This window comes from Lontra canadensis, unplaced genomic scaffold (genome assembly GCF_010015895.1).
Source record: "Lontra canadensis isolate GAN:19392208 unplaced genomic scaffold, GSC_riverotter_1.0 scaffold29, whole genome shotgun sequence".
NCBI lineage: Eukaryota > Metazoa > Chordata > Mammalia > Carnivora > Mustelidae > Lontra > Lontra canadensis.
In genome coordinates this window covers 17,688,222-17,708,640 of record NW_022631023.1, presented here as the reverse complement: position 1 = coordinate 17,708,640, position 20,419 = coordinate 17,688,222, and the positions used below count along the sequence as shown (strand labels likewise).

At 38.1% G+C, this 20,419-nt stretch overlaps 1 pseudogene; it reads right to left on the bottom strand.

Annotated features, from left to right (window-relative positions):
- Window positions 1-4,966: 4,966 nt before the first annotated feature.
- On the bottom strand, window positions 4,967-5,448 carry LOC116872314 (annotated as a pseudogene).
- Window positions 5,449-20,419: the final 14,971 nt, after the last annotated feature.

Below are 20,419 nucleotides of genomic sequence, written 5' to 3'. Positions count from 1 at the left end.
GTTCTTTAGCTTCTTTAGGTATAGGGTTATGTCATGTACTTGAGAGCTTTCTTGTTTCTTGAGAAATGCTTGTATTGCTATATACTTTCCTCTCAGGACCATCTTTGCAGTTTCCCAAAGATTTTGAACAGTTGTGTTTTCATTATCATTTGTTTCCATGAATTTTTTCAATTCTTCTTTAATTTCCTGGTTGATCCATTCATTCTTTAGTAGGATGCTCTTTAACTTCCATGTATCTGAGTTCTTTCCAACTTTCCTCTTGTGATTGAATTCTAGTTTCAGAGTACTGTGGTCTGAAAATATGCAGGAATGATCCCTATTTTTTGGTACTTGTTGAGATCTGATTTGTGACCCAGGATGTGATATATTCTGGAGAATGTTCCATGTGTACTAGAGGAGAATGTTGTTGTTGGGATGTTACTTTGGGATGGAATGTTCTAATATATCTGTGATGTCCATCTGGCCCAGTGTGTCATTTAAAGCCTTTATGCCCTTGTTGAGCTTTTTTTTTTTTTTTTTTAAAGAGTTTATTTACTTATTTGACAGACAGAGATCACAGGTAAGCAGAGAAGCAGGCAGAGAGAGAGAGGGTTAAGCAGGCTCCCTGCTAAGCAGAGAGCCCAATGCAGGGCTCGATCCCAGGACCCGGAGATCATTACCTGAGCTGAAGGTGGAGGCTTAACCCACTGAGCCACCCAGGCACCCCCCTTGTTGATCTTTTGCTTAGATGATCTGTCCATTTTAGTAAGGGACGTGTTAAAGTCCCCTACTATTATTGTATTCTTGTCGATGTGTTTCTTTGATTTTGTTATTAATTGGTTTATATAATTGGCTACTCCCATGTTAGGGTCATAGATATTTAAAATTGTTAGGTCTTCATGTTGGACAGACCCTTCAAGTATGATATAGTGTCCTTCCTCATCTCTTATTATAGTCTTTGGCTTAAAATCTAATTTATCTCATATAAGGATTGCCACCCAGCTTTCTTCTGATGTTCATTAGTGTGGTAAATTGTTTTCTACCCCCTCACTTTAAATCTGGATATGTCTTTGGGTCTAAAATGGGTTTCTAGCAGACAGCATATTGATGGGTCTTGTTTTTTTACCCATTCTGATACCCCGTGTCTTTTGATTGGGACATTTCATCCTTTTATATTTAGGGTAACTATTGAAAGATATGAATTTAATGCCATTGTATTGCCTGTAAGGTGACTGTTCCTGTATATTGTCTCTGTTCCTTTCTTATCTGTTACTTTTAGGCTCTCTCTGTGCTTACAGGACCCCTTTCAATATATCCTATAGGGCTGGTTTGGTTTTTAAAAATTCTTTTAATTTTTGTTTGTCCTGGAAGTTTTTTTATCTTTCTTTCTATTTTCAGTGACAGCCTAGCTGGATATAGTATTCTTGGCCACATATTTTTCTTGTTTAGTCCTCTCAATATATCCTGCCAGGCCTTTCTGGCCTGCCAGGTCTCTGTGGATAGATCTGCTGCCAATCTAATATTTCTACTTTTGTATGTTACAGACCTCTTGTCCCGAGCTGCTTTCAGGATTTTCTCTTTGTCACTAAGACATGTAAATTTTACTATTAGATGATGGGGTGTGGACCTTTTTGTTTTTTCTTTTTTGAGGGGGGTTCTCTGTGTCTCCTGGATTTTGATGCTTGTTCCCTTTGCCAAATTAGGGACATTCTCTACTATAATTTGCTCCAATATACCTTCTGCCCCCTCGCTCTTTCTTCTTCTGGGATCATAATTATTCTAATATTGTTTCATCTTATGGTATTACTTATCTCTCAAATTCTCCCCTCGTGGTCCAATAGTTATTTGTCTCTCTTTTGCTCAGCTTCTTTATTCTCCATCATCTTGTTGTTTATATCACTAATTCTCTTTTCTGCCTCATTTATCCTAGCAGCAAGACCCTACATTTTTGATTGCACCTCATTCATAGTTTTTTTTTTTTTAATTTCAACTTGGTTAGACGTTAAATCTTTTATTTCTCCAGAAAGGGATTTTATATCTCCAGAAATCGATTCTCTAATATCTTCCATGTTTTTTTCGAGCCCAGCTAGCACCTTGATAATCATCATTCTGAACTCTAGTTCTGACATATTACTAATGTCCGTATTGATTAGGTCCCTAGCCGTCAGTACTGCCTCTTGTTCTTTTCTTTTGTGGTGAGTTTTCCACCTTGTCGTTTTACCCACATAAGAATAGATGAATGAGAGGACAAAATATTAAAGGGTAGCAATGACCCCAGAAAAATATACAGTAAACAAATCAGAAGAGACCTGAAACTGGGGGGAGAAAAAAGGGGGGAAAAAAAAGAAAAAAATAATATATGCACACACATATATATATATATTAGACTGGTGAATAGAACAGAACCACACACTTCATTTTGGGTGTATTTTGGTCTGTTAGAAGATAATACTTCCCAAAATTTTAAAGAAAGAAAAACATATATATACAAAAATAAGGGTAAACACAATGGAATATGGCTGTAAAGATGAAATTTGAAAAAGATTCTAAAAAAGGGATTGATAAGAAGTTGGTTGAAAAAAGGAAAAAAAAGAAGAAATAATGTGATTGGTCTGGAGACTAGAATAAAGCTATGCGCTAGATTTAAGGTATATTTTGATCTAATTAGAAGAAATTTTATCCCAAAATTTTAAAGAAAGAAAAATCTGTATGTATACAAAAAATAAAGTTAAATGCAATGAAGGGATGAAATATGACTATAACAATGAAAATTTAAAAAGCTTTTAAAAAAGTATTGATAAGATAAAATAGTTAAAAACATTAAAATAGGAAAGAGGAAAAATTTAAAAAATAGAAGGAAAAAGTAAAATTAAAAGAATTCAACTTTGAAAGACTAAAAGATCGTAGAAAAAAGCCATGAATTCTGTGTTGCTTTCCCCTAGCTCTGGAGTTCTGCAGCTCTCATTGATCAGTGAACTGGTGTTGGCCAGATGTTCTTACTGCTCTCCTGGGGAAGGGCCCTTTTGCAGAGAGTATCAAATGTCTTTGCCTGAGATGGAATTGCACTGCCCTTGCCAGGGGCCAGGCTAAGTAATTCACTCAGGTTTGCTCTTGGTAGTTTTTGTTCCCTGAACCTTTCTGTACAGCTTTGGAGGATGGGAATGAAAATGGCGGCTTCCTAATCTAGAGCCCCATGGGAGGCAAGATCTGAGGGCCCCACTCCTCAGTGCACCCTTAGAGAAAATCAGTCAATGCCTCCCATCTCCCTGGTCTCTGGCCACACTCCGTGCTCACCTGGCCTGTGACTGAGTGTCTCTATCTCTCTTGCATGGCCCCGTTTGGAGCCTCCAAACCCAGCAGATTCCTGCAGCATACTCCTGTGCCTCTCCTCCTGGAGGAGGAAGAAGGAGGAGGGAGGAGGAAGGAGGGGTCTTTCTGGATCTGCCACTTGTCAGGTCCCTGCTCAAAGAGCAGTGGTCCATCTATGCCTTGGATCATGGTTTAAGGTAACCCTGAGCTGAGACTCCACTCCTTGGCTCCATCTCTTTAGCTGGCTTCCCTTCTCCAATACCTGGGAGCTCTACCACACTCAGACACCCCTGGTCTTTCTGTGACCTTGTGTGTCCTGAGACCTCACTGTCTCCGTGAGAGCTCCCCCCCCACCCCAGCTTAGCCTCTGAAGTGACGTCCTTCCGTGGAGCAGACTTCTAAAAGTTCTGATTTTGTGCTTTCCTGCTCTCTTACTTGCCCGCCCCCTGTGGTCTATTTTCCTGCCACTTCGGATTCATCTCTCCACAAGTCCTACTGACCAAGTGGTCGATTTTTCTTTTCCTAGAATTGCTGCTCTTCTTCTCTTCTATCTCCTGTTGAGTTTGTAGGTGTTCAGAATGGTTTGATAACTATCTAGCTGAACTCCTAGGACCTGATGATATTCAGTCTCCTACTCCTCTGCCATCTTGCTCCTTAAATTCCTGTTTCCTATCTTATTTTTAACATTTTTCCATGAAGCATTGTTTTATTAATTTCAGTTATACACAGTGATTAAAAAAGATCTAGGCAAAAAAAAAAATCCCATATAGAGGCCCTGACAAACCATATATAACTGATAGATAAAAATTAACACCAAGACATCAAAGGTGTTAGGTTATTGCTCATGCATTTACTTTTTTTTGGGGGGGGTCAGTCTATTATTTTGCAAAGTACAATGAAACGAGATGGCTCTCTCCTTTCCCTTTTCTCCCCCATTCCATAAAATTGTGACACACATCTGGCCGTCTCTGTTCATGGATTTTACTGTTCCGTTTGCTCAGAAAAGTGAGCATGTCATCACAGTCCAGCCTCCCAAGGGGCTCTGGGCAGGACCCTGGGGTGAGTGAGGAATCCAAGAGAGGCTTATCAGAGAAAAACATGGTTTTATGTTCATATATATATATATATATATAAAATATCTATTTATCTATATTTATATTTATATATCTATTATATAATAAATAATAAATATATATCTATATATATTTATCTATATATCTATATATGCAAATCTGTTTTATGTACAATAATTGGTTGTATCAAAGAATCATACCAAGGCCTTCTACTGGTAATCTTTCCCAAGACATATTCTTGGGAAATGTGATGGGATTCATACCAAGACATATTCTTGGGCAAGGTGATATTAAGATATTTGCGCACTTCATGGACTTCCACACTTGAGACTTTGTGACTGATTTCAGTTTTGAGGCCATGCACACAATTCAAAATATACACAAGCTGGGTTAAGGTGATAAAAGTGGGCTAAAAGAGACCACAGGACTTGGAAGGAGCAATCTGTGTATTTTGCTTGGGAGCCACCAGATGACTAGCAAAGGCTGTGCACAGTCTCAGAGCACTTTTATTGCAGTGTGGGGCACTGCTGAGCACCTACAGTGATTGCACAGCAGGTGGACAGACAGCAGGTAAGACCAGCTGTATGCTTTGCTTTTCTGAGGGATCATTCCTTCTCCACCTCTCTTTTCTTTGCTTCTTGTTTCAGTTTGTAATCTGCTAGGGCAGGCTTGATTCCATCCTTGGCCAGTCTTGGGAGGCACAGTCCTTGGCTATGTCTGTGTTCTTGATGGTCAAGGCGTTCCTCTACAGTGTTCCCTTATACCCATTCAGTGGCTAAGGAGCTGGAGGCAGGAGCAGACCCACAGCCTGATGCTTTAAACCTGGTGTCCACAGCTTTACCCTTTTCATCCACTTGAATCTGCAATTTCATTAGGTCACCATATGCTGGAGTCCCCACCAATCTGATTCCACCCTTTTATACTGCCTTATCAAGGGACCCCACATTTCTAGGATTGTCTTAATGTTCAACAACCTCCTTGTGATCCAGCCGGCCGCAGCCAACAGTTTCCAGGTAGGCAGGTGTGGGTTCCGGGGCAGCAGGACTGATGCCACCTGCTTCAGGCTGCCCGCTCCAGCTGCTGCCATCTTGGGCTTTTGCATTGACTTTCAAAAAATGGGTTTTAAATAAATTAAAGAGGGTATATTTGCTTGTTATGAAGTAATTCAAACAGGACTGTTTTAAAATTAATATCTTTCAGTGTCCTATGTGTTTTCCCCCAGTCAAGTGGTGTCATTGTCTGTGAGGCTCCTGTCCCATTTCCCCAGGCTAAGTGAATAAGGGGCCTTTCAGAAACCTTGCTTACACACACACACACACACACACACATGTGCAGACACTGTGCATACATATCCATCATATCTTTCTATATATCATATTATTTATGCCATTTGTCATATCTTGTATATGATAATCTTTTTAATTTTGACCAAAAAATGGATCATGCGGCATGTACTATTTTGTAATTTATCTTTTGCATTACACTGTGGGCATTTTTCCATTTCAATATGATGAATCTACCACATTTATCCTAATGTCTGCAAAGTCGTCCCTTGAGATGCATCCCAATTTATTTCAACAATTCCCAAATGACTGACATTTGTTTTTGGTTCCCAGCTATTAGCAATATACTACAATAAGCATCTTTCTTTGTAGGTATAATCTCTGTGCATTTTGTGGAGAGCATATATGTAGGATAAATACCTAGGAATGGAATTCCTGGACCAAAGATCTATGCATATGAATTCTGAGAAATATTGGCAAAGGGAAAGAGGCTGCATATGTTTATTCTCTCACTAGCACTGTGGGAAAGGATTTTATTATCCATGTTTTTACCAATTGTTAAGCTAAGCCAAACCACAGAGGGCTGGTCTGGCTTTGAAGATTGGCAATGGGACTCTAATCAATTTTGCTTTTATTTCAGATTGCCGCTGAGACAGCAAACAAGCAGGGCAAGGGATAGTTCCTGGACCAGAGGTTCTCAAAGTGTGGTCCCTGGCCCAGAAACAGCATCATTACCTAGGAACTTGTTACAAATGTCTGTTCTCAGGTCCCACCCTCGACCTCCTGAATCGTAAATTCTCCAGGCAGGGCCCAGCAATCTTCTGTGTTTTAACAAGCCCTCCACATGATTCTGATATTTGCCAAAGTTTGAGAAGCACCACAGTAGAGCTTGATCAAAGTGCGGATACAGTTTCCCAGTGCATTCTTTATGCCTCTTGGAGTTGAACCTGGAATTCTCTGGTTCAAGTTGAAGGTGCCCCAGGCTACATACTCTCTGTATCTTGTACCATTTGTGTGGGACAGGAGCAAAACTGGCACTCAGTGAATAATTGTTCTCATAAAAGGCAACCTCTGCTGCCCGATAGTTACAAAGCTTTGTGTCCTATTTCTTAGAGCATTAGGAAGCTACACTGGACATGGCCAAATATTAACAAAATTTTGGCTTCTTGTCTGTCTGAAAAATGGCACCTCATTCCTATTTTATATTAATTTCTTTAATTATAAGTGAAGTTGAGCATCTTTTCATTTTATAGGCCATTTACACTTCTTTTTACCCTTGTTTCCTCTTTATGTTATTTGCTATGTTTTCTATTGGTTGGCTGCCTCTTTATTACCTTATAAGCAATTTTAATTTTAAGGAAATTAGCACCTTGTCATTTGTGTTTTTCTCCAGTTTGTGATATGTCATTTGAGTTTAGTTACAGTAAATTTTTGCATTGCAGATAGTTAAAAGTTTTATGTAGTCAAACTTATTAGTTTTTAGCTTTCTGAATTTTGAATATTATGTAAGCTTAGATAGGTCTTCCCAACTGTAGGATAGTTAAAAAAAAACCCTCATATTTTCTTCTAAACTTTATGGTTTTATTTTTAGTATAGCTCTTTGATGTAAGTAGAATTTATTGTACTTAGGAGGTGAGGTATGCATGTAAACATATTTTCCAAAAGCTTAAAAGTTATCCCAACATCATTTTTTAAAAAATTTTATTTATTTATTTGACAGAGAGAGACAGAGATTACAAGTAGCAGAGAGGCAGAGAGAGGGAGGAGGAAGCAGGCTCCCAGCTGAGCAGAGAGCCTGATGTGGGGCTCGATTCCAAGACTCTGGGATCATGACCGGAGCCGAAGGCAGATGCTTAACTGACTGAGCCCCCCAGGCGCCCCCCAATATCATTTATTTAAGTACTTTGTCTTTTCTCCAATGATCTGAAGTAACCTATTAATCATATCAAAGTAAGAATGTATATTTGGAACTATTTCTAGGGCATAGTCGATTAATTGATATTGTCATTAATTTGTAGTTCAATTTAGGAGAGAAAAAAAAGACGTTCAGTACAAAATTTTCCTAACCCAAGAACAGAATATATCTTTATAGTTACCCATTTTCTTTTTCTTTATTTCCCCCTTTTTTCCTCAGGAGTGACATGAACTCTCTCCATAAATGTTGCATATGTATTTTATAAACTCATGAATTAAAAATAATTTTTATTGAAGATAGTTGACACAAATGTTACACTGGTTTCAGGTGTAGAGTGTAGTGATTCCGCAAGTCTATCCATTATGCTCTTCTCCTCACAAGTGCATCTACCATCTGTCAGCATGCAATGTTATTACAATACCGTTGACTATATTCCTCTTTTATTCCTGTGATTTATTCATTCCATCCCTGGAAGCCTGTCTCTCCAACTCCCCTTCCCCCATCGTACCCATCCTTTGATCACCCTCCCCTCTGACACCCATCAGTTTGTATATTTGTGAATTTTTAAAGGTGATGGTTTCCTCTATTATGATTTTTTTACATTATTTGCATGTGTAGTAAAGCTCGATATCTTTACGTATTACTTTCATAACCAGTCATCTGACTGAATTGTCATATTATTTCTGCTAGTTTTTGGAGGATTCTTACGGGTTTTTCAAGTTTACAATAATCATCTACAAAGAATATAAAGCATCCTAGCTATGAGATCAGACTTTTATTATGGAATTTTTGTTGTGGAATATGACCTTCTTTCTAGTTTCCTGCTTTTAAAAAATACCACTTTCAATGAATATAACACAAATTTGACAATTTTAAGTTGGCAATTTTGAGTTTTGACAAGTGCATACAGTTTTATTTTGTGTAATTACATAAAAATAGTTTTATAAGTTGTATTTTTAAAAAATGTTTTATTTATTTATTTGACAGAGAGAACACAAACAAGGGGAGCAGCAGAGGGAGAGGGAGATGCAGATTCTCGGTTGAGCAGGGAGCCTAACATGGGGTTCCATCCCAGGACCCCAGGATCACGACCCCTGCTGAAGTCTGACTCTTGACCAACTGAACCACTCAGGTGCCCCATAAGTTGTATTTTTGTATAATTACACAAAAACATAGTTTATATTACTATCGTGTTATTACCACCACAATCATGGCATAGAACGTATCTATCACTCCAGAAAGTTCCCTGTCCCTCCTTTCTTGCTTGTTCTCATGTCCGGCCCGTGGCAATCCCTAAATGGCTTTTTGTCATTGTAGTTTTGCCCTTTCTAGAATTTTGTATGAATGGAACAATATAATATGCAGTCTTTTTTTGTCTGAACTTTTCCATTTGGTATTCCATCAAATGGATATACAACACATTTGTTTATATTCACCAGTTGATGGACACTTGGGTTGTTTGCAAATTTTTGGTTGTTAATGGAAACAGTGGTTGTGAACATTCAAATGCATGTCTTTGGGCATATGTTACTATTTCTCTTGTGTAAATGCTTAGGAGTGAGATTGCTGAGTTTTATGGTAAGAGTGTATTTCCACTTAAGAAGAAACTGCTTAACTGTTTCTCACATGGTTGTACCATTTTATATTTCTATCCACAGCATATGAATGAAATGGTTGCTCCACATTCTCACCAGCATTAAGTATTATACATTTAAAAAAAATTCTTATGCCTTTTTGTGGTTTGTGGTTTCAGTATGCATTTTCCTGGTGACTAATGATATTGAGCATCTTTGTATATTCTCACTTACCTATTTTATTTGATGAAGTATTTTTTCAAAAAAATTTCCCAATTTTTTAATTGGATTGTTTACCTTACTGAGTCATAAAGCTCCTTTAGATTTTCTCCCAACAAATACTTTATCAGCTGTATGTTTTGCAAATACTTTATCCCAGTCTATGACTTGCCTTTTTATTTTCCTTACAGTATCTTCTGAAGAGCAAGGTTTTTCATTTTTGAAGTCTAATTTACACTCTTTTTTGGTTTTGTGGTTTATGTTTTTATAGAAATCTAGTGTAATTAGAGGTATAAAAAACATTTTCTCCTATGTTTTCTTCTACAAGTTAAAAAAAATCAACTCTTACATTTAGGTCTATCCTTTTTGAGCTAAATTTTGGATGTGGTGTGAAGAGGAGTTTGACATTCCCTCTTTTGTTTTTGTATGTGCAATCCAACTTTTTGGCACTATTTGTTGAAAAGAATGTCCTTTCCACCCTGAAACATATTGGTACCTTTACACATTGGTAATCAGTGAGCTATATATGTATGTAGGTCCATTGCTGGACTCACTGCTTTGCTCCATAGAATTTTTTTTTCTTTTTTAAAAATGTTTATTTATTTTTTAAAGTTCTTTTCAGTGTTCCAGAATTCATTGTTCATGCACCACACCCGGTGCTCCATGCAATATGTGCCCTCCATAAAACCCACCACCAGGCTCACCCATCCCCCACCTCCTCCCCTCCAAAGCCCTCAGTTTGTTTCTCAGAGTCCACAATTTCTCATGGTTCATCTCCCACTCCGATTTCCCCCATAGATTTTTATGTCAATACCAGACTCACTTGGTTACTGTAGATTTATACTGAGTCTAAGTGTACACACAATACTAAGTAGGAGTTTAAAACTTCCAATTTTGGGATGCCTGGTGGTGCTGTTGGTAAGCATCCCACTCTTGGTTTTGTCTCGAATCCTGAGATTGAGCCTGATGTTGGGCTTGGTGCTTCTCTCTCCTCCCCCTCCTCCTCTCTCTCTCTCTAAAATAAGTACAGTTAAATCTTAAAAAAAAAAAAAAGAACTTCCAATTTTGTTTTTCTTTCTTTTTTTTTTTTTTTAAAGATCTTATTTATTTATTTGACAGAGAGAGTGAACACAGGCAGGCAGAGAGGCAGGCAGAGGCAGAGGGAGAAGCAGGCTCCTTGCTGAGCAAGGAGCCCGATGTGGGACTCGATCCAAGGAAGCTGGGATCATGACCTGAGCCGAAGGCAGCTGCTTAACCAACTGAGCCACCCAGGCGTCCCTGTTTTTCATTTTTGAAAGGCTTCCAACTTTTTCTTTTCCTTGGCTTTTCTAGGTGTTTTACATTTCTATATGAATTTTAGAATCTGCTTGTAATTTATTAAAAACCACATTTTGGAATTGTGTCAAATCTATAAATCAATTTGAGGAGAATTGGTCTCTTATTTTAACAGTGTTGCATTTTTTGGTTGATGAACATGGTATATTTCTCCATTGCTCTAGTCTTTTTGAATTCCTATTTAGTAGTTTTCCTTCTCCAGGTTTTATGTAGATAGATTTATTGGATTGAGGAGGTTCTGTTTTATTTCTAGTTTGCCCTATTTCTATCACAATTGGGTGTTGAAGTTTGTAAATACTTTTTCTCTGCATCCGTTGAGATGATCATGTCATTGTTCATTTTTGGTCTGTTAATATATGATGGCTCACATTTTTTTTCCTAGTGTTAAACCGACCTTATGTTACTGTGAAAGAATTGCTAAAGGAACCTCTTCAGACAGAAGGGAAATATCAGAAGGAAACTTGGAATATCAGGAATAAATAATATCTTTTAACTCCTAATATAAAAGATTAGGAAATTAGTGTATTTGTACTTTTCTCCAGATCTCCTTTCCCCATCCTTGCCCGTTTTCCTTAGATCTATGCTTGCTTATATGTTTCAATGTTTATGCATTTGGATATTTTCAGCCTTCTATATTTTAATCAGTTCAGTGTAAATTAACAAACACTTTTATGCCATTGATTCTTTCTTTCTCAGTTCTTTTGGTTATATTACTTGTTTGATGAGAATTTATCATCAAGTAATTTTCTCCAAGAAGGGCTATTTATAAACTTCTTGGCTCACAATTTTTTTTTTTTTTTTTTTTTTGGTACTGGTGTGGCTGTGAAGAAATCTGAGGCCATTGTGATTTTCCTCCTTGGTAGGTAAATTGCTTTTTCTGACTGAATGTTCATGTAATTCTATTTTTATTCTTAAAGGTAAGCAGCTTCACAAGGATGTATCATGTTGATGACTACCACAAATTATTTTACCCTAGAATATGGCATACCCCTTTGAGCCCCAGATTCCAGTCTCCCTTTATTTCCAAAACGTGTTTTATTTAATATTTGAACATTATTTTCAGATCCATTCATTTGACTTCCTTCATTGGTGAAGCTTGCATCTTGACTCTATTTGGTCTGTCTTCCATATCTATCTTTCTAATTTTCTTTGTTTCTTTGTCCTCTGCCATTTAAGTTTCTGGATTTTTATAAGCCTTTCTTTTAAAAAACAGTTTTATTATATTGTCTTGTGTTTCTATATCTTTTTTATTTCTATGGTGTTTGTTTTGTTAACTTTTATTTCTTTTGTGGACTCTGCCAGCTCATATTCACCACCTTTCTTATGTCCTCTTTTTTTTTTTTAAAGATTTTATTTATTTATTTGACAGACAGAGATCACAAGTAGGCAGAGAGGCAAGCAGAGAGAGAGAGGAAGGGAAGAAGGCTCCCCGCTGAGCAGAGAGCCCGATGCGGGACTCCATCCCAGGACCCTGGGAACATGACCTGAGCCAAAAGCAGAGGCTTTAACTCACTGAGCCACCCAGGTGCCCCATTTCTCTTTATGTGATATTGAGAGCAATCCCTGGATGGGAGAGCTAGAAATTTGACATGGATTAGAGGAAGATTGGATCTAGATGGCAGAAGAGACACAGGGCTGTGCATGCTTGTGGAAGGCAGAGTGTTGGTGCTAGCATGTGACTTCTCCCTGGACTGGCAGGAGAAAATGCCTGAGTGTGAAGGGAGGGACAGGGCTGGTCTAAGTAGCAAGACCTCTAGTAGCTTACCTGAATGAGGTTCATCCATACAAGCGAAGCTCAAGGAAACCATGTTCACAGTATCATCAAGTATACCTTTGCTTTAAGTGGCCATGTTATTTTACCTTGGTTAAGTAAACACTTGTCACCATGGCAAAAACTTGTCTGAGTGTATCATTTTTGCTGCTTGATATATGTTCATTTCAAAAAAAATCAAACAATAAAAATATAGGTAGTAAAACAAAGTTCCTCTTTACTTTCTCCCAGTGCTTCACCCCGTTCCTAAGAAGTAATTACTGTTTAATGCATTGATATTTACTTCACCTTTTCCTGTGTGTGTTTACACTTAAGAATTTTCTTTTTTTACTAATATATCTTGGTTATCCTTTTATGCTAGTACCTATTTTTCTACTACAAAAATGACTTTCCGTTCTATTGTTTATCTAATCATTTACTATTCTTGTCCAGACATCTACCCTAAAATGCTACGATGAACAGTCTTATATGTGGATACTGAGCGTGTCTGTTGCATGTTATCCTAGAAGTGGATTTTGTAGGTATAAGAAAATGCACAAGTAGAGTTTTGATAAGTACTGAAAAATTATACTTCAAAAAGTCTGTTCTAATTTTTCTCACTGAGTCTGTTTTCCTACACACACTTTTGTCAGAATACAATTTTACCCTGCTTTTTCATTTTGCCCATTAGGTAAGTTTTTTAACTCATTATTTAAAAAATTTGCATATTCCAAATTATAGTAGAAGTTCAGCATATTTAAAAAATATTCATAGATACATATTTCCTTTCTGAATTTGTTTTTGTTAGGCTTTTTTTTTTTTTTTTTTAGTCTTTATTGATTTCTAAGGGCACTTTTTTCTTTTTCTTTCTTCTTCTTTTTTTTTTTTTAGAGAGAGAGAGCATGTGTGGGCAGTGTGGAGGAAAAGGGAGGGGAATGTGGAGAAGAGTACGGGAGGGACAGAGGGAGAGTGAGAATCTTAAGCAGGCTCCATGCTTAGTGTGGAGCCCAACTTGGGACTTGATCTCACAAACCTGAGATCATGAGCTGAGCTGAAATCAAGAGCCAAATGCTTAACCAACTGAGCTACCCAGGTGCCCTGTCTAGGGGCACTTTATATTGGTTATTAATACCTATGTCATAGATGTCAGAAATTTTGTCTCCCAGTCAATATTTCATCTTTGAATTTTAAAGTATTTTTTAAAGTATTTACAGTATTTAAAATATTTAATTTTAAAAATCTTTTCATTTTATGACTTTCTTGTCTTTGCTTATGAAAGTATTCCCTACTTAAAGATTAAGACATAAAGTTCTCCTGTGTTTTTCCTAATATTTATAGAATTTTTAATACCTTTTATGTTTTATTGAGCTTAGTTTTTAATCTTTCTGTAAATAGCTAGCCCGTTATTCCAACATCATTTATTGAATTGCTGGTCTTTTCTCTCCTGATTTGAAATACCACATGATTTATCTTTTCATATTGGTCTATTTATTGATTCTTGGAACAATGCCACACTATTCTTCAAATTTAGAGTGGTCCAGAAAGCTCCTTCTCATTTTTCTTTTTAAAACTGTACTAGCTATTTAATTTCATTTTATTGTATTTTATTTCATTTCATTTAAACATCCTTTAATGATTTTGATTAAAAATTTTATCAAATTTATTTATAAATTTAGAGAGATCTAATATCATTCAAAACTAAGAGAAACATAGTTTGCTCTTCTATTACTTTAGAACCTTTTTACTTTCTTCAATAAAATTTTACAGCATTCTTCATAAATGTGCATCTCTTGTTAAACTTAGTTATGAATATGTTATTGGCTATTACGGGATATTTGAGTACATGCTGTTTAGTTATTTCAGATCTAAAAAGAACCCTATTAATTCTTATATGTTGATCTTGTATCCATCTAACTAATTCTGTTTGTTCTAAAATTTTATTAGTAGACTGTCTTGTGTGTCCTAGATGGGCATTCACATTGTTAGATAATAATAATTTTGTCTTTTTCTTTCTAATGTTTATACTATTTTTTTCTTCTAATATTTTAAAGTTTTTTTCAGTTAAAATTTTTCCCCTGTAATAGGTATTTATTGAGTTCAGAGCATCAAGTTCCTTAAATACTTAGTGTTTCTTGTTTGCTCTTATTTGTGGTTAAGATTCTAGATTGAACAGTTCGTTGCTGTTAGAGTATATTTTCTCAAGCTCAGTGAGGATCCCTGTTTGGCAGTTGATGCAAACTCATCACCCTTGGTGAGTCTACAGGAGAAGAGGACCAACACGTGGCTAAGAAGGTATAAAGGAAGTTTGACTTTTGGGAATGAGGCTCCCAGTATCTGTTGGCAGACAGAGACTCTTTCTTTTGCTCAGTAGCCACTCCGGTCGTCTCTCCCACCTGAGCTGTAGAAAGGAGTACTCATAACTCTCCTCAAGGGGGGACAGATGCGAAGGAATGAGGAATGGGCAGAGCAATGGAGGCAGGAATTGGCTGTCTTATCTGTGCCACTCTTCAGTTAATTACCTAGAACAGTCACATGCTTCTTCCTGCCTTCATTGCTTCTGACTGTGGTATTATTCTGGAGTTCTTCTGGGAAAAACCACGGTTTGGGATGTTTTATTTGTCTTCTGAGAGGGATTCCTCAGCTCTTTTGGGATATGTTGCTCATGTGTTTGTCATTGCTCTATAACTTCTAGAAGCCCTACACTTTTCTGGTCAGCTGGTAAACCTTATTTCCAGTGTTGTTATAAATTTCCTAATTTATTTCCTTTTTGAAGGGAGTGTTGGACTGTATTTTTTCGCAGACTTCATGTTAGATCCTTTTTGATGAATTCTTATTCCTGATTAGGTACAGAGTCATCCAGGCCCACTAATTTTCTCAAGAACTGAGTGGAGGGGGCCAGGGAGTAACTGCAAGCAGCACTTTACTCACTATTTTATAAAAAGGTTTTTTTCTTGCTTTAACGAGGCTCATTATATAACATGTTGAAACACAGAAAAATAAAAGGAAGAAAAGAATCATTCATAATTCTATTATGACAATTACAATTAATATTTGGATATGTTAACTTTGAGTCTTATACTTAAACATATTTTACCATTCTTGTGATTATATTTTCTCTAGCGTATTGTGTTTATTTTTCAATTAACATCTTACTACATGTTTCTTATACTATTTGAAGCAATCATGATTAAATCCATACTTTATTAATGTTATAAGATACAAACAAATGCATCCTCCAAATGTTCTATTTCCCGGTGTAGGGCTTTTGGGTCAGTTGGTATTTGGCTATTTTATTTTTAAAAAGGAAGGAAAGGAAATTTTATTTATATACTTTTATTATTTGTTTTTTAAGATAAAAGTTATAGCAACATGTATGGATCCTAAGTGAATAATTTAATGAGTTTAGATAAATGCATATACCCAAGTAACCGTGATCCCAACCAGATAAAGAATACTTACTTGACTCATTTTAATAACCCAGTGATAATTACCTATAAGAAACTTCCCCCTGTTTGGATTATTTAGGATTATTTACTTAGGTTATGTTCCTGGAAGTGAAATAATGTTGCCTCCTCTTATGAAATTTTGGTGGATTTTTTAACCAAAATGTTTTTCAAGGAGTTGGATCAATTATCTGTTCCCACCAGGCCATGGAGTGTGCCAACATTATCCAGTTGTTTCTCTGTGGTCTTCTTGACACTCTGATCAGCCCCACCAAAGGAAAGTTCCACTATTTCTTCCTGAAAGCAAATTGTGACTTTGTCATGTCAGTACCTACCTCCACCCAACCATGATTCTGTGTTTAAGTGTGTGTGTATTTATGTATAAGAAATTGCCATTTCTGCTTTTAGTGATTCCAACTATTTTTAATTTCTTGAGGAGCTTCCATACTGTTTTCCAGGGTAGCTGTACCAATTTACCTTCCCATCAACAGTGCAAGAAGCTTTTCTTTGCTCTACATCTTCATCAACACTTGTTAACTCTTGTCTGTTTGCTAAAAGAAATCTCAATAGGTGTAGGGTGATATCTTTCTGTGGTTTTGATTTGTGTTTTCCTGACGATGCAGGCTGATTGGAAGCTGGACCCTCAGGCAGAGGCTGGAACAGTATGCAGTCAGTCTCCTTCTTGGGAGAAACTGGGAATTGGGCACTTGCCTGATGTCTTTGTGCTGGGCCCAGGGGTAGGGCTGCAGGGGGATGGGGGTGCTCCTACATGGTCAAACACTGCTTCGTGGTTTGTTATGGTCCTGTGGGATTCAGTGCAAGTCCCGTTGGCTTTCTGCGCTAGGTCAGGTGACTGCTGTAAAAGTTAGAGGACTAGATGTGTGAATAAGCTTTTCCGGGGAGAAACTGGAGACTTGGTTTTATTGTCAGGAGAGCACCAGCATGGGGAGAAAGGCAAGAGCTCACCAGCTCACTCAGGCTCTGGGGAGCATCTGGGTCATCACCTTGATGCATGCTTAGAAGCTGGGCTCTTCCACAGGAGCTTGTGAATTATGCAGTCAAATCCTTGAAAGGAAAGCCTGGGAGGTGAGCGTTATTGACTGCTCTCTGCAGGTAGCCATGCTGCTTTGTTAGCCAAGGTCCCTTGGGACCCCTGAGTGAAAGCCCTGCTGACTCTCAGAGCCAAGTGATTTGGGGCCTTCTGTCTGGTGGAAGACTTCTAAGTTGGTGAGCTAAATATGGGGTCCAAGCCCCTTTCTCCTCAGGAAGAAGCTGGGAGTTGGTGGTTCCCTCCCAACTGTACGTCATTATGCTGGGAGTGGGATTTATGGCGAGGATTCTCAGCTTTTCCTACTTGTTTTGATATGGGTATTTTTTGAGTAGTCCCATATGTCGGGGTCACTCAGTTTCTGAATTTCTCTCAGTGGGAATTTTTCCATGTATAGCTGTACATTTGTAGGAGGAGGGAAATTCAGGAGCCTCCTTTGTCTAGAATAGTGGACAACCTTTCTAAAATAGTAAATAAATGTTTTTGACTGAGTGAGCTATAGGGGGACAGGAATTGAGATCTGGACTGGAAGATATAACTTACTTCAGTTTATTGGGAAAACACATCAGTTTAGCATTTGTCCTTTTAAGAAAGGAGTTAACATTGGAGACAAAAAGCACACTGCTGGGGAAGTTCAAAAACTGATATATTTCTGTGGGATATCCTTGTTCAACTTCCAAATCACCCTGGATCAGGACAGTAGAGATGGTTTAAAGTAGAAACACATAGGTTGGTGGAGAGGTATGTCTTCTGTAACTGCTGCAGATGTACAGGAAAATGGGATGGCATCTCCCTGTAGTACTTCAGCTATGCCTAAGGCAAACTTCCTGTTGCCTTAACCTCTTGATTTTGGATATCTATATTAAGCAAATATTTATTAAAATATATCAGAGCTGCAGCTCTTCATCTGCTAAAATGGTAGATTCTTGAGGTGAGGATTCACAGTCACCCCTGCTTCTTTTTTTTTAAAGATTTTATTTTATTATTTATTTGACAGACAGAGATCACAGGTAAGCAGAGAGGCAGGCAGAGAGAGAGAGGAGGAAGCAGGCTCCCTGCTGAGCAGAGAGCCTGATGCGGGGCTCCATCCCAGGACCCTGAGATCATGACCTGAGCCGAAGGCAGAGGCTTTAACCCACTGAGCCACCCAAGCGCCCTGCCACCCCTGCTTTTAAAAAAATTTTTAGAGGGGTGCCTGGGTGGCTCAGTCATTAAGTGTCTGCCTTTGGCTCAGGTTGTGGTTCCAGGGTCCTGGGATTGAGTCCTCACCAGGCTCCCTGCTCTGTGAATCTGCTTCTCTTTCCCTCTGTCTGCTGCTTCCCCTGTTTGTGCTCTCCCTCTCTGTCAAATAATAAATAAATAAAATCTTTAAAAAGAAAATTTTGGGAGAGAAAGAGAGAGTGAGAGACGGAGAGCTTATGTATAGGTGTGGGGGGAGTGGAAGAGAAAATCTCTAGCAGGCTCCATGCCCAGTGTGGGTCCCACTCGGGGCTCCATCTCAGGACCAGAGATCATGACCCTGAGCCAAAACCAAGAGTCATTGTTCAACAGACTGAGCCTCCCAGGTGCCCCACAGTGTCCCCCCACCTTTTTGATGGCTGTCTAGTATTTGCTAATCTTAGTGGTGTGTGTGTGTGTGTGTGTGCGTGTGCTTTGCATCTTATACAACCATCTCAGCAACACATGTAGTTTTTGTTTATTTATTTTCCAGCTTCCTTTTTATGCCCTTCCACTATCACAATTTAAATATACAAAACTCTGTCTGTGCAAGATATGGTCATTATATTTGCTAGCTCTTCTATGATGTTTATAAAATATGTCAACACCTTATAGTGAATTGGCATTGTTTTGCTATCCTACTTGCTATTAAAAAAATAAAAAAAATGTCCCCAAGCAAATAATCTAACTCATTACCGTTCAGTAACATTTCGGAGATGGAAAATTTATGAATGATAAGAGTGGAGCATAAGAGGAGGATGTACTATCTTACCCCACAGCCTGGGACTCATCCTGGGGGACAGTGGAGGTAGTCACAGGCCCCCCCATCTTCTGCATACCCTTTCACTCTCCACCTGCACTGTTCACCTGAATACATTAGTCTCGTGGAGAGGGAGAGGAAAGCAGAGTGTGCACCTGCAATGTAGTGTGACTGCTGCAGCTTGGAGAGAGGTTGCCAGGGAAGCAATTAAAAAAAAAAAAAAAAGGTGGGGGAGGGGGATTGTCAAGGTTTGGCTCCTTGTGAAATTTGCCTGTCAGAACAGATGATGCATTTGGGCATAACACTCTCCCAGTTTCTTCTTCTGGCAGTTTTCTCCCTCATTTTCAAGGCTTTCAGAATTTTGCTGCAACTTATCCATTTAAGGGTCTTTCCCCTTCACATCTTTCTCTGTTGAATGTTAGTCCTGAGAGGTGAGAGATGATGTTTAAAAATCTACTCAGGACTGCTTTGCTTAGAATCAGGTCAGCCAGACAGCAAGCCCTTCCAGGATCTGCCCTCACTCCCCTCCCTCAATTTGAGGGCAATTTGTCTAAAATTGGAAGAGTGTTTGATATTATTCAACACACTTGGGTCAGACTAGCTCAGAGGGCAGTTGGCTGTTTCTGGGAATGGCCCATTAATTTTGAGGGTGCAGAGCGGGCAGGAAAATGTAATATGGAAATGATTATGATATACTGTCCATGGAACTACCTGGTCTCCTAGAATTTGGGGGACGTTTCTGTTTGGCATAGGGGGTGAGTATTTAAGATTAGCAAGTGAAATATTCACCCAGGAGAGTTCATTTGCAAAGGTCATCATACTGACATACATTGTATTGTTCTTCTGCCATTTTAATCCTTACCACTTTTTGGAGGAAGTAAATACTTATTAACCTTATTTTATAGGTGATGGCACTGAAGCTCGGAAAAGTCACACATATGATAAGTGATGGCCTCTGAATGAAATCTGGAGCTCTAACTCTGGTGTATAGATTTTTCTAGTATCTAATCTCCCAAGCAGGGGGAAAGAATAATCCATCTCTAAAGTACATGGCCTTGCTTTCTGTGAAGAAGTGGATAACAAGGGGGCAAGGTGGGGGTGGGTGGAAGCATTATTTATATATACAGAGGGAGGGAGTGCCTTTTTAGATTTGGAGTCTCTGGTGTAAATAGAGCCGCTTCCTTGATTTTATTTCATAGTTAAATGGTGCTAGTGAGTGAAATAAAGGCTCCATTCCAGGATCTCTTCTCTAATTCCCTGCCATAAGCTCTAAAACAAAGGGGACTTATCATTTGCCTTAATAGACTGTGCTATGTATGTACCCAGAGACAGCAAAATTCCAATTAAAAGAGTATTGATTGCTCATAAATTAATGCCAACATTTCAAAATCAATAGTCACTGAACTCCTTTCAATGATTTTTATTCTGAGCCCTCTTGGCTCTAGTATTTTGCTTATTAAATGTTCCACTGTAATTGTATGCCCAATTAACATGGATCATTCTTTTGCTATTA